This window comes from Euphorbia lathyris, chromosome 8 (genome assembly GCF_963576675.1).
Source record: "Euphorbia lathyris chromosome 8, ddEupLath1.1, whole genome shotgun sequence".
NCBI lineage: Eukaryota > Viridiplantae > Streptophyta > Magnoliopsida > Malpighiales > Euphorbiaceae > Euphorbia > Euphorbia lathyris.
The window spans coordinates 15,939,368-15,954,713 of NC_088917.1; the positions used below are offsets into that span (position 1 = coordinate 15,939,368).

General features: G+C 37.6%; 1 long non-coding RNA gene across 4 annotated transcripts; it reads right to left on the minus strand.

Moving 5' to 3' along the window:
* Positions 1-509: 509 nt before the first annotated feature.
* Positions 510-6,192, minus strand: LOC136203427 (uncharacterized). 4 transcript variants are annotated; one of them, XR_010674835.1, is made up of 5 exons: positions 5,957-6,192; positions 5,213-5,407; positions 4,476-4,511; positions 4,131-4,305; positions 510-796 (listed from the first exon to the last, which is right to left on the minus strand). It is a non-coding gene; the product is annotated as an uncharacterized lncRNA (long non-coding RNA). The 4 variants fall into 4 exon arrangements; XR_010674832.1 differs by lacking the exon at positions 510-796 and adding an exon at positions 3,274-3,400; XR_010674833.1 differs by lacking the exon at positions 510-796 and adding an exon at positions 3,274-3,400 and having other exon boundaries at positions 4,131-4,333.
* Positions 6,193-15,346: the final 9,154 nt, after the last annotated feature.

The following is a 15,346-nucleotide window of genomic DNA, read 5'->3' on the forward strand; positions in this document are numbered from 1 at the left end:
ACCTGAAATAAGCTAGCGGCAGCCATGGACGACTGTGGGCAAACTCCAGATATCAAAAATTATATATATGAAGTTCTACACATTTTTAGATCTCAGTGGGGGCAAGTGCCCCCATTGCCCCCACTGTAGATCCGTCCCTGACATGTATAGTTTTATATGTGCGATTTGTGCATATTTTGGTGTATGTACACGTTGGATGTTATATATAAAAGTTATTTACATATTATTTGCATTATGTTGTGATAACACTTTGGTTATATATACAAGTTTACAACAATGACAGAATTATCATAAGAAAATTCCATCTTACTTTCTATAAAACAAAAGTGGTAACAAACTGTCATACTAATTACGTTCCAACGACAAACATATAAACTAAAATTGTCATGATATTAGTATAACAACTACATTTAAGGATGTTAGCTGACAGATTATTTAAAAATAATGTCATGTGAATTTTTTTAACTTGACATATATGTTTAGATATATTGTCACCTGAACGTCAACACTTTAACAAAATTTAATACAACTTATGTCATGTGAATTGCGTTACAAGGATAAGCAGGAAACAAAAACTGTCATAACATTAACATAATATCTACATTTTAACTTAATATTTTGATAGATTATTTAAACATGGAGTCATGAGAATATAAAAATTCGGTGACTTTTATTCTTGTAATCGCCATATAATTTATGGTTAGATGATAGAGAGCAATTGGGTCGTATCATGGGAAAGTATTACAGATGACAGCTTTTTTCCGTCTTCTAAAGCAGCAACAGTCGTCAGCAAGCCCTGTGATAGTTTTATTTTCTTTAGAATGACAATTTTTAACCGCTATCTGAAAGCTCATTCGATGTAGTGTATGTTAAGTTAATTTGCTCAAGAAAATAAATACAATAAATTATCGCCTTTATTAATTCATAAAATGTTAAAAACAATATTGCAAAACTAGAGCATACACTAACAAAATTGTTGAGAACTTAAGTAATGAAAAACTTCTTTGTGTACCTAACCATGTTTGAGAAAAAATGTTATGGTAATATCACGTGATGACTTCTAGTTCATTTGGTTTCTAAGTGTAAGAGTTTTTATCTTTTTCTTTAGAATCGTTTGTCCAATAAGATGTTGAGAGAAGAAGAAGGTTTGGGGTTAAGGTGCAAAAATACTCCTAACGTTTTAAGCTAGGAGCAATTTTACCCTTAACGTCTAAAATGATGCAATTTTACCCCTAATGTTGGAAGCCAAGAGCAATTTTACCCCTAACGTTGATCAATTGGGTCAATTTCAAACACTATTATAAAACACAGATATTTTTGTTCATTATTCTGCACCAATTGCATAATAATTCGTTCTAAAAAAGGATTTCAGGTTTTTTATAATTTAATAATAGAATTTGAGATTAATATTTATAAATTCGGTGGATTTTTTGAAATTTTTTTGTCTATTCCGTACAAAAAGACAGTATATTTTTATATTTTTTTCACATCCCAATGAATGTTTGTGATTTGTTACTGATAAATGACACACGTATGAAGTGCAGATAACAAGATTCATGACCGAGAAAACAGTTTGACAAATTATTTCTCAAATTGACCCAATTTATTAATGTTAGGGGTAAAATTGCTCTTGGCTTCCAACAGTAGGGGTAAAATTGCACCATTTTAGACATTAAGAGTAAAATTGCTCATGGCCCAAAACGTTAGGGGGTCCATCTCATCACATGCCAATCAACATGCGAAGAAGTAGCTTAAAGGTTAAATTAGATCCAATATAAAATTGATCCATTTTTATACTTCTACGAGAAGGATACCCTCATTTTACTTCGGGTTAACATACACATTCAATATATCTAAAGTAAAATTAAAATCATGAAATAAATAACAAATTTTAACTTTTAAAAAATATCAAATCATTTAATTAATAAAAATCAATTTAAAAGATGTAGTTAATTACAAAAGCTTGTTTAATCTAAATAAATAAATATTTCTTCGAAATAAATAACTAAATAAATAAATCTTGCCATATTCTTAAAATATCTATTTTTTTTCTATTGGAATATCTTTTTAAATATTTTTATATTAATCAAAATAATTTGTGATGGAGTTCTTTAGTTTAAATATGTTAAATATACGGAGAATTAAAATATTTTCTATACATATAAAATTGAATATTAATACCAAACTATTATTTGAAAGGTCCCAACTCAAACATAAATCCTACAATATAATTGTATTTCAAGCATTTCTTTTTAATCTATCATTTTTTATCATTCCTTTTCTTCCTTGAAAATAAATAAATAAAAGTCAATTTATCTCTTTAGTTTTTAGTAGGGTCTTCAAAAACCGAACCGGACCGAAATAACTCGGTTTTTTTGGTCTATTAGGTTCGGTTTTGGTTTTATTTTTTATAATATTTCAATAATTTCAATCGGTTCAGTTTTTAAATCAAAATTACCAAATTAACCGAACCGACCGAAATCAATTAAAAATAATTAGAAATTAGATTTATTATATAATTGGTGTATATCATTTATTGTTCTAACTTATATTTGATTTAGAATCATATTATTAGAATCTTTGTTAAGCATGATATTTCTTGGATTTCCTGTAACTATGTTAATGGTCTATTTAATGTTTGTCTACCAATTTAGTACGATTGTACACTAATTCACATTTGAAACTAAGATTGATTTCATTTCTATATAAAGTTTCTATTTTTTTCTATTCTTTTTTTCTTTCAATGTAGCGTTGTGGGCACTTGAATCACTAATACTGCAAGTTCAACTACTCTGCGTATTTAGCGAGCATTTATGGAAAAAGACAAAGATGAATGGTGCTGACGATATGGCTCCAAAAACACAACACCTTCACCTTACAAAGGTCTAATCTAATTTTTGTATCTCTTAATAAAACCCCACTTCGGTAAAGAAAGAAACTTGCCTTGAAAAGAAAAAGAAGGCATGTGATGAATACATAATATGGTGTGTATGAATGCTCAATAACAGAGGTCCAAAGGTTCCTAAGAAAAGAATCCTAGCAAGATGCAGCAGGAAAATGGAACAAGAAAAGTACTACGAGGGATCGGAGTAATAAGAATGGACAGTAAACTTGTTGTTAGTACTAAAGATGGCACTTCGGGTTGAGTTGTCATAATCGTGTTATGCACCATTATATATGATATAAAGACACTAAAAATCATAATCGTGTCAATCAGATTATCTCTCTAAAACGTGTTATCGTGTCAAAAATTATCACCCTAATTGGCACAGGCTAAATCAACTAATTTTTATATGTTTCCATCTTCTCTCAATCATGATATCACTTTAAATACTGACTTCCACAACAGCCACTTATGTCTTACATAAAACCACACTCTCCCTCCGTTAAAAGAATACTCCTGCGAGATTAGACTAAAACATGAAACCCTAAATACTACAATTACTAACTGAACACTGCATCAAGTAACTAGACTGAAAGAAATTAGAAGGTTCCTAAATTCATATATCTTACAGATTTTTTATAAACTGCATCTAGAGATTCAATTGTAACTGTCATGAAACCGTTTGAACCTCATGTCAAGGAACCGTTTGAACTAAAAGCTCAAGCTGATAGTTCAAGGTCCACTCCATATTAATGTGTGACACACCCCCACATGCGAAAGCTCACTTGGGTTTGAAGCATGACAACACAGCCCATATTACCATGTCCTACAATTTAATCAACAAATGGAGAACCCTGGACCACTTGGTCATACCGGCTCTGATACCATGTCATGAAACCGTTTGAACCAAAAGCTCGAGCTTTTGGTTAAAATGGTTCCATGACAGTAACTAACTTAATGAAGCCTAACATAGCAAGCAAATCTAACTGTAACAAAGCAAGTACACATTTCCTGTCCTAAAAATAAAACATGAGGTAGTTAATGGAATAAAAACCTAAAATCAGACAATATCAATTAAACAGTTGAGCATTGTCTATCAATATATGTAAGAAGCTCTTCTTGTCTTATTAAAGCTTCATGCAAAGCCTACAAGGGAAGAAGCATAAGCAGATGGACACATAAACCAGTGATCTCACACCACTTATTGAAGGCATGAATGAAGGGTATGAAATAGAGAAGTAATCACCTTTTTTTGTAGTAATCAACTCTGCTTCTAATGCATCAACTTGACAAACAACAGCATTTTGCAACTCCTCTTTCTCACAAGGCCTCCGAAGAGGCTTCATATAGCATGTCAACCTTCTGTTCAAGATCACCTAGCTTTTTCAACACAGATGAGACAATGTCTGCCCGTGTAAGTTCTGGAGAAGGACAAGGGGGACGAAACTCCTTGAGTATTGGTATGAAAATTGGATTAGAAGCATCACGAGAAGAATTAGAGGCATGGTTTTCATTATTCAACCAAATTGAAGAACATGTGAAAGCAAAGAATCCTACAAACGCTGAACAGCGCCCAAGCACGAAAATATACCTTGACGAGGCTTTTCCACAGATGGCAGAGGTGTACCTGCGGTTAATTTCATCAAAACAACTCAATATGATTGTAGACTTGTAGTGAATTAACATATAGCAATAATAGTTGATAATATTGAAACCAACAAGAAAGTACAATGCCAAGAGAGTACCGATACTAATTATTATCCTCCACCTAGTTAGAGGTCTCTTTGAAGAGCAAAGTTAGATATTTCATTTTAATACCATAACATCCACCCTACATAATGATGAAAGTTTATCTTGCACAAGGAAATCGAAAAATGAACAGAACATTAGCATCCTATCAAAGCTTCATTGAACCTTAAGGCTAGTAACTTTTTCCTTTACTTATTAGAGCTCCAATTGGCTTTCACAACAGAAAAAACACTGCTTTACTATTCTTACTTTTTGTAGGATCAGTTACTGTTCTATTGAAGCTATTAGTGATATTTCATATTGAATCCCATTTTATTCCCATATCTTTATTTCTCTATATTGATTTCTTATCAGTATACTAGATATAGGTCTGTCTACCATATACAGCTGTATAGGTTGCAGCATTCGATGCTAAAAGTTAGATACAGACCACACAAAGCATATAAGGGCAAAAACAGAATGCCATAGTTATATTAGTATCGCAATGAAAAGGATTTGACCACAAAATATTGTGAATTGATTTTGCAAGCATAGGAAAACAAATAAAGCTCTAATTAAGATAAACGAAAAAATAAAAACCTTTGCAGCTATCTTTAAAGCCTCGACATCTTCAGGAAAAATCATGATATTCTTTCATATGACTCTGTAGCCCTTTGCAAATCTCCAAGCTTAACAAAATGCAATGCAAGCAGAACTCTTAGAGCAATATCATTAGGAGCTGCCCTTATAGCTTTAGAAAGGCATGTCCCAGCATGAGCTGCATCTCCTCTTTCACTGTATTTCATTGAAGATATTAGTCAGAATATAAAATGAGGCCCCACCCATATATCCAATCAAGGACTAGAAACTCCTATTCATGGTCCAAATATGACAACATCAAATATCAATATGTTTAAGTATGTATTAGCACCTTGTTGAAAAGTATGATACATTTCTATCAAAATTTTGTGATTGAACAGAGAGCACACTTTCTCCACATAATAAGACTGACAGTAAATGACTACCAGTATATGCAAAGTGTAATTTCAGCAGCACAAAAAAACTTTTTAGCCTCTTCACATTGATAGAACCGCATAACAACTTGAAGTTTTAGGTCATGCTTTGGTACCGTCTGCACTAGATCAACATACCCATCCCAATTGAATTAACACTTGAGCACAACAGAAATCAATAATTACCTAAAATAAACAAGTAAATGTCCTCTTTGAAGAAAACATCAATAATTTTTCAAGGATTCCCAATTAAATTTTCTTGAATTCAAACCTAAATTCCTAAGTCAAGTAAAAGAAATGCAACAGATAAACAGATAGAAATGCACCAGACCTGGAGACCAGCGCGCAAGGAGTAAGAAATGAGCTTCTTTTGTCTTTGTCTTTGTTGTTAATAGTGTATTTTTAGGTAAGCAGGAAATGAGATTCATTCTCTAATCCATTGAGCCTGATGAGAAACCTAGAAATTCCTAATCGGTTTGACAGGAAGAAGGCCGGTGAGTGAATTTGAGATCGTGAATGAGAGAAGAGAAGGGCCGGTGAGAATGAAGGGTAAAGGTTTGGAGGTTTTTTTTTAAGAAATTCCATACAATTTTCATCCCTCCAATTTGGTGGGTTTGGAAGGGTTAGAAATTTCTCTTCCTTCCCCTTCTTTATCTTTCTCTACCATTCTCTACTCTTCCTTTTTTAATCCTTCTAATCAAGCCCTTATTTGGGAGGAGGTTAATGAGAGTAAATGGGAGTAATGGAAGGTTAATGAGAGTAAATTAGAGTAAATGAATGTTATTGGGGTTAAATATTTACTTCCTCTAACCTCCAATCTCCAAATTGGGGGTTAATGGGAGTAACGTAAACTTTTTTAAAATTTCTTGTCTCTGCAGAGTAAATTTAACTTTCCTTCCCCTCCATATTTAAACTCTCAAACGAGATTAAACATTTAATCTCATTTACATCTTATAAACTCTCAAACAAGGTTAATTTTTAACTTCCCTTTCCATCACTTTCCTTCCCTTTCCATTACCTCCTTTAACTCTCTCATCCGTTAACCTTCAGACTTCCAAACAAAGGCTCAAGGTTACCAGTGAAGTGAGAGAGAGGGAGAAAGAACGGATCACTAAGAAAGTGAAATTGAATAAGTGGGAAATAAAAATTGCATCAAATTATTGGAGGGAAGTGAAAATTGGAGGGAAGTGAAAATAGTAAGTCAAATTTGGGGGTAGTGAAAATTGGGGAAAAAAAGTTAATGGTGAGAAATGAAAATATTAATTTGGTATGATTTTTTAGTAGGTTATTTCTTAATTAACTGGAACAAATTATTAATATACTACTAAACACCAAATCTTAATATAAAAAATATCAAATTCTTAATATATTAATTAATTAGTATTTTTTTTAGTTGTTTTTTATTACTCTCTCCTATCTTTTTTATAAGTCGTTTAAGGTTTTTCATTAGGATTAATGCAACATTAATTATATTATTAAAATGACTAATTTATCCTTAATACCTCTCTCCTCAATTTCTACTTTTCTATTCGAAAATTCTCTCTTCTTAATTTTTATGGCTTAATTAGGATTATTTTTGCTTCAAAAAATTAGGATTATTTGCATTAATAGTAAACGTATCTCTCTTATCATAAATAAGGGCAAAATTGAGAAAATATTTCTAAAAGTGCATTAATAATACAAAACGACATATAAAAAGGAACAAACAAATTAAAAAAGCTAAAACGTGTCATGGTGAAGAATTTTTATGAAGATTGAGAGTTTTGAGATCTATTCTCTTTTAGATCTTTCTCTCTCTTTTAGATCTATCTTCTCTTTTTCAGATCTGGCTTCTCTCTCTCAGATCTGTTGTCATGGTGAAGAATTTTTATGAAGATGGAGAATTTTGAGATCTATCTTCTCTCTCTCAGATCTATTTCTCTCTTTTAGATCTATCTCCTCTCTTTCAGATCTCTCTTCTCTCTCTAAAACACAGGATCAATTTTATAACTCAATTTTCTCTCTCTCTCTCTCTCTCTCAATTAGTTATAACTAAATTAACTATAACTAATAGTAGAATTTAAGAAAAGTAAATCTCTCTCTCTCTCTCTTGGCGATGACCAAGGCGATCGTGAAGGTTAAGGGGGATGGGTCGGTGAAGGCAGGCGGCTGGCCTGTGTCGGATCTGGTGGTGGCGGGGCGCGGGCGGGGCAATGGCTCCGGGATCGATGAGGCGTGGGCGGCGGCGGATGATGGGAGATCCGAGGGATCTCCTCGGGGGAGGAGGCGGAGCAGCGGGATTCGGAGGGATCGGTCGAGGGATAGGAGTAGATCGGAGTGGGTGGATGGTGGGGAGGCAGATTCGGCGGTTTCGACGGGGGGTGCTAGGGGTGCGTCGGTGTCGTTGGGGGCTTCTAGGGATGCGGCGGCCGATCGGGGGCTGGAAGGTGTTGGTGCCGCGGCCGCGGCTTTGGACTCGTTTTTCGCGGAGGGACGCGCGTATGATTCCGGAGTTAGAGGGCCGCTTCCGGTGCTTGGGCCACAGGGAGTACCGGCCGTCTCTCCCCAGCAGGATGAGCATGCCGTGCGACTTTCGTTGGCCGCGCAGGCCGTGCAGGCCGCGCAAGCCGCACAGACTACGCAAGCCGCTCAAGCGGAAGTTTCCGTGGATTTGGGAGGGCCCTCCTGGAGGGATAAGTTGCTAGGGGTGTCAGAGGAGGATCCCATGATGGAGGTGGATGCTTTTGAGAATGATTCCGGGGATTTTCTCTCTGATTCCGATTCTGAGGATGGAGAGCCTGATAACCCGCTGTGTCCTAGGATCCGGCTGTCCTCAGATGACAAGCGGGTCATGAGATCGAAGTGGAAATTGGCGTTAATCGTCACTGTGTTGGGGAAAAGGATCAGTTTCAATTATTTTGCCCAGAGGATCCAGGCTCAATGGGCAAAGAAAGGAAAGGTTACTATCACAGACCTTGAAAATGACTATTATGTCATTAAATTCACAAGGGCTGAGGATTTCAATGCTGTTGTGAATGGTGGTCCGTATATTATCTCCAATCATGTGTTGGCTCTAAGACCTTGGGTCCCAAATTTTGATCCCCATGATTGCTCTGTTAACAGGATCCTTACTTGGGTTAGGTTCCCGGGCCTACCTCTTGAATACTACAGTGATAGGTTCCTGAACAAGATTGGTAGCCTTGTTGGGAAAGTCCACCATGTTGATAAGACTACCATTGGGGCAGTGAGAGGCAAGTTTGCCAGGGTCTGTATCGATATTGATCTCGCTAAGCCTCTTCTTTCTCAGTTCTGTACTCAAAACAAGGTTTATCATATTGAATATGAAGGTATACACAACATCTGCTATGAATGTGGTATGTTTGGCCATACCCTTGAGGGTTGTCCTAAGAGGAGGAAGGACGTGGAGGAGTTGGTGCAACCTATTATAGGCGAAGCTGAGAAGAGTCAAGGGGAAGTAAGGAGCTTTGGCCCATGGATGCTTGCCAAGAGACCAGTGAGAAGGAAGCCACAGGCTAATGTTAATGCTAATCATTCACCAGATATCAGTACGAAGATGACTACTCTCCAGATTGCTCCTGAGATCAAGGTCAGACCCCCGGATATTAAGAAGGGGATTGAGACTGGAGTGGACTCAGCTTCGGGTTCCGGGTCAAGGTTCGGTGTTTTGTCTATGGAGGAAGATCAAGACTCGGATCCTTCTGATAAGCAGATTGATTTAAGCATGCCTGGTCTGGAGTCGGTAGAGCATGCCTCTAGTCTGGGTAATTCTATTAATCCTCTCTTTGTCTCTAATGCTTCTGCTAAAGGCAAAGAGATTCCCCAGTCTATCCTGTCAGCTGGGAAGGGTTTGAGTAGGGAGGCGAGTACTCTACATCCTCCTGTTGATGCTCCTATTGGTAAGACTATAGGAGTGAGTAAGTTAAACATGAAGAATCCCAAAGGGAAACCTAAAAAGAACCTTCATGGTTTGAATTCTTTGGATAAAAGGGGTCCTTCTAGGACCGCCTCTAGGCTCTCCGGAGCCCCAAACAAATACCTGATCTAGGGTTTGGGCCTGCGTCTGTAGTCTCCCCCTCTGATGGACTTCTTCGTTTGGAATGTTAGAGGTGCGGCGAGCAAGGCTACCCGCATTCATGTCAATGATCTCATTAAACAGTTTAACCCTTCCTGCTTTGTCCTTCTTGAGACCAAGGTTAGTGGAGCCAAAGCAGATGAGGTGGTTAGAAAGTTTAAGAATTGGAATTGCGTCAGGTCGGAGGCTACTGGCCGGGCAGGGGGGATTTGGCTCTTTTGGAAGCCAGGTCAAGTCAATATTGATATTGTTACTATGGACAGTCAATTCATCCATAGTAAGGTGTGTTACCCGGGTAATAAACCCTTCTTTATTACCTTCGTCTATGCTGATCCTGTTTCGACTAACCGAAGAAGGCTGTGGGAGATCCTTCATTCTTTTAGCTCTAACATGGTGGAGGCGTGGTTGGTTGCCGGGGATTTTAATGACATTGCCCTCTTGAGTGATCAGAGAGGAGGGGGTAATCATTATGTGAACCGGTGTCTTAATCATAAGCAAAGTATGGATATGTGTGGGCTTTCGGACCTGGGTGCTGCTGGCCACAAATTTACCTGGAAAAGGAATAGTGTGTTTGTTAGGTTGGATAAGGTGTACGCTAATGTTGCAGCGATTTATAGGTTTTCTGAGGTCAAGGTACTTAATCTCCCTTTCCGTCACTCAGACCATTGCCCTATCCTCATTAATTTGGTCAAAGGAAATCGGCTGAAAGGTAATAGACCTTTTAGGTATCTGGTGGCTTGGGAGTCTCACCCCGAGTTTAAGGATTTCGTTAAAAGCAATTGGCATCCCCACTCTGATGTTCTCCTCGCTACTGAGGAATTCAGGAGGAATGTGGCTGTTTGGAATAAAAATACTTTTGGTCATATTATCAGGAGGAAGAACAAACTCTTGAGGAGAATGGAAGGTGTTCAGCGTTGCTTGGAGGTTCGTTTTGATCATAGCCTGAATGGTCACCTAAGAGCTCTTCAGAACGAGTTGGAAGCTGTGCTTAGACAGGAAGAGCTTCTGTGGTTCCAGAAATCTAGGAAGGCTTGGATTCAAGACGGGGACCGGAATACCAGGTTTTTCCACCTCTCAACGATCATTAGGAGACAGCGAAATAGGATCGAGGCTATTAAAGATGAAAGTGGTGAGTGGATTTTTGAGGAGGAGGACATTCGGCGCCTTGCCCTTGATTTCTACAAGGACCTGTTCAGAGAGGAAGCTGTGGACCTAGAGAGTGCCCACTCTGGCATTTCCTTTCCTCGTTTGGGGGAGGATGCTATTAATAATGCTTTCCATCCCATTGAGCTTAAAGAGATTGATCTGGCCTTCTCCAGCATCGGTTCCACTAAGGCTCCTGGTATTGATGGTATCCCCGCTAGTTTCTATCATAAACACTGGGACACTGTTAAAGAGGGTATATACAGCTTTGTGTTAGGTGTCTTTGGTGGTTTGAACGATATCAGTTTGGTTAATAAAACCCTCATTGTCTTGATTCCTAAGGTTGCCAAGCCTTCTTCCTTTCTCCAGATGAGACCCATCAGTCTTTGTAATGTCTTGTATAAAGCTATTACTAAGATTGTGGCTAATAGAATCCGGAAGATCCTTCCGGATATTATCAGCCAAAATCAAGGGAGCTTTGTTCCTGGAAGACAATTGATGGATAACGTTGTTATTGCCCAGGAGGTTGTCCATTCTATGAAGATTAAGAAAGGCAAGAAAGGGATCGTGGCTCTCAAGCTGGATCTGGAGAAAGCCTATGATAGGTTGAACTGGAGCTTTCTTCTGGATAGTTTAGCCAAAGCTGGTATCCCGGAGAACTGGAGGAATTTGATTGGAAAGTGTATCTCCTCTCCTGTTTTCCAGGTTATGATCAATGGGGATATGTCGGATGAGTTCTCTCCATCCAGGGGTATTCGTCAAGGGGATCCTATGAGCCCCTTCCTTTTTGTTATTGCCATGGAAAGATTGTCTCACCTGATCCAAGAGGCGGTGAGCAAAGGGACTCTCCACCCTGTTTCCATCAACAGACATTGCCCCCCTGTTACCCATTTACTCTTTGCTGATGATGTCATGCTTTTTGTGGAGGGTAATGAGGAACAAATTAAGGCTGTGATGGATATCCTCGATTGCTTTTGTGAGGCTTCTGGCCAGAAGATTAACATCCATAAATCCCGTATGCTTTGTTCCAAGAATATGGATAATAGCTTGTGTAGAAGACTGAGTGAGATGTCTGGCATTCCCCTGACTCAATCGTTTGGGAAATACCTTGGGGTCCCTCTTCATAGTGACAGGGTGTCCAAAGCCTCTTTTAAAGATATTTTGGACAAATCTAACGGTTTGTGTGCTAGCTGGAAAGCTAATTCTCTTTCCCTTGCAGGTCGCCTTACTTTAATCCAGTCTATCAAATGCGCTGCTCCAAATCACATCATGCAAGCCTGTAAGCTCCCTGAGCCGGTCCTCAACGACCTTGATAAAATTAATCGGCGTTTTCTGTGGGGAGAGTCTGGGGATGGGAGGAAGATTCACCTGGTCCCTTGGAAGGAAGCCTGCCAGCCTAAGAGCAGGGGGGGTCTTGGTATAAGGCAAGCTAAGGACAATAATAAAGTCCTGTTAATGAAGCTTCTTTGGAGAATGTGGCAATCCCCCTCCTCCCTTTGGGTTCGTCTTCTGTGCGGCAAGTATAGGAAAGATAGAATCTTTGGTGGCCCGAAGGAGAGGGTTGTCAGCTGTTCCTTCCTCTGGAAAGGGCTTAGTGCTGTTTTTGCTGAGTTCTGTACGGGGATTGGCTTGGAGGTGGGTAATGGGAGATCCATTAGTTTCTGGTATGACACCTGGATTGGTGACAAACCGTTGATTGAGGTGTGCATCGCCCCTCCGCCGAATGATCTCCTCTCCTGGAGAATTGCTGATGTGGTGGACTCGGAGGGAGACTGGATCTGGTCTAAGTTCGACTCCTTTCTTAGCCTGGAGACCCTCCTTAATATTAGAAGTGTGAAGATTAGTAATCAGGAGGAGGATAAGGACAGACACTGCTGGGCCTTGACTAATAATGGTTCTTATTCTTGCAAATCGGCCTATGAAGCTTTTACCCCTAATAGGGCTGATCCTCCTTTGGAAATTTGGAATTCCATTTGGGCCCTCAAAGTCCCCTACCGCATTAGGAGTTTCCTATGGCTGGGAGTCAAAGATAGGCTCCTCACGAATGCAGATAGACACAGAAGGCACTTGGCTGTATCTGGTGCCTGTAGCAGATGCAACGACCATGTGGAAACATTGTGCCATGCTTTGAGGGATTGCCCGAATAGTAGAAAGGTTTGGGAAGGGGTCCTTCCTCACCACATCCTTCCTTCCTTTATGGGGTTCTCTGATATTGACTGGTTCTCTGAAGGCGTTAATGGGAATTTGTTGGCCAGTATGGAGCACGGGGCTATTCTCTTCGCTATTATTTGTCACCAAATGTGGAAATGGAGGAATGAAGAGTTATTTGCTGAGAAGACTGTCTTTATTCCTGACCTCCAGTTTTACTTCTCGAAAAAACTCTCTGTTATTACAAAGAGTTTTGAAGGAGAGCCCCTGGTTCACCCCTCCCCGGTTAAAGAGGTCCAGTTAGTTGGTTGGAGGAAGCCCAGGGAAGGGGTTGTCAAGTTGAATACGGATGGCTCCTGCCTTAGTAATGGCAGAATTGCTGCTGGTGGAGTTCTTCGGGATGCTGGTGGCGCCTGGCTGGCTGGGTTTACCCATAACTTAGGTACGGGCTCCTCCTTTACTGCAGAGCTCTGGGGGATCTTGTCTGGCATTAAACTCGCCATTCGCATGGGTGTTAAAAGACTTTCGGTGGAGTCTGACAATTTGGAGGCTATCAACAGGATTTCGGATAGACAGGCTGTTTGTCTTAAGAGTCAGAATCTCATTAAAGCCATCTTGAGGCTTCGTCCTGCCTTCGATTCTCTTACCTTCTCCCATATTTATAGGGAGCAAAACCGCGTGGCGGATCGCTTGGCAGCTGCTGGGCATGGGGGGATGTTAGGTGTTTCTACCCTTTCCGTTCCTCCTTCTTTTCTGTTACCTTCTCTTCTTGAGGATAGGATTGGGGTCAGTCTTCCTAGACTGATCCCGGGTTAGGTTTTTGTTTGTTTGTTTTTTTTTCTTCCCTTCTTACCAAAAAAAAAAAAAAAAAGCTAAAACGTCATATAATAAAAAATGGAGGGAGTAGTTTTTTTGCTATAACTACCTAAAAAAAATATTACACTATTTTCAATAAATTCAATTATTTACAAACTATATATAAAATCTTTAATTAACAAGTTGTGAAATTAAATTTATTGAATTAATTAGATATAATAATTGTATTTTTATTAAATGCAACGTTGGAATAGTAGTTTTACATGGTACACCATTACTTTATCCAATTATCAAGTTAAATAAGGCAACAATATATTGTAAAAGTCATATTATTGTTGCCTTAGTTCAAATTGAACAATTATAAATAAATCAAATGCAACAATTCATATATAATCGTTGCATTTGACTTACATAAACATTATAAAATTAAATAATGCAAGATAATGCAACGACTTACGATAACGATTTTTTAAAATTGGTTGCGATAGGCAATCTATAATGTAGTGAAGAAAAATAAAAACAAAATTGTTGAATATATAAGTAAATGCCAAACAACATCATTAACTGTGTAATATTAACTTTACATAAAAATAATTATTAATAAAATCTTTTAATGTAAGGAAATCGAATAACCAAACCGAACCTATCGAAATAATTCAGTCGGTTTAGTTCGGTTATTTATTATTATTCAGTTAGGTTCGGTTTTTATTTTTGAGACTATTCGGTTTTATAATTTAACTGATAAGAACAAATCAAACCATCCAAGAAGAAGTACGGAGATCGTAGAAATTATAATTAAAGAAGAGAGCAAAAAGAAGAATAATTGGGTAAACATGGTATAAAAATAGAAATAGATTTAATTCTTATCCCCTTAAACTTTATATTATCGAGAACCTTGTTGATAGAAATGGAGGTTGGTTTCGTGGTAGCGGTCGTTATGAAGAAACATGCAAAAATATAAATTTTTTTTTGGTAGGTAAAAGTTTAGGTAATGGTAGGTCTACCCACTCCCAAGTCAGGGTAAACCAATTTATTTTTTATTTATAAGTCATTGATCTTTTAAATAGATACATTAACTCTCTAAACAATTATTTATGAACACATTAAGTCCTCTTTTTTTTAATTGAGATATTAAACTCTTGATCATTTATTTTTAAACATATCAAGCCTCTCTTGGACAATCTAGTTACGTGTATGATTCAAACTGCATATATATTGTCACCTCAAATAATTTCTTAACTGTTTTACTTTAGAGGTATATTGATAGTTTTACACACGCTAAACAGAGTTTGAATTACTCATATAACTGGTATGTTCATTTCGGACTTAATGTGTTAAGAAAATAATTGATCAAAGGCTTACCATATCCATTTAAAAGATCAAATATTATATTAAAAAATAATTGATTAAGGATTTAATGTATTTATTTAAGAAATGAAAGGCTTAATCAATAAAAAATGAATTTATAAATATGTGTTTGCCTAAAAGAAAGAAAGGAGGAGATGAAGCAATGAGTAGAAAATATTAAAATTAGTTACATTG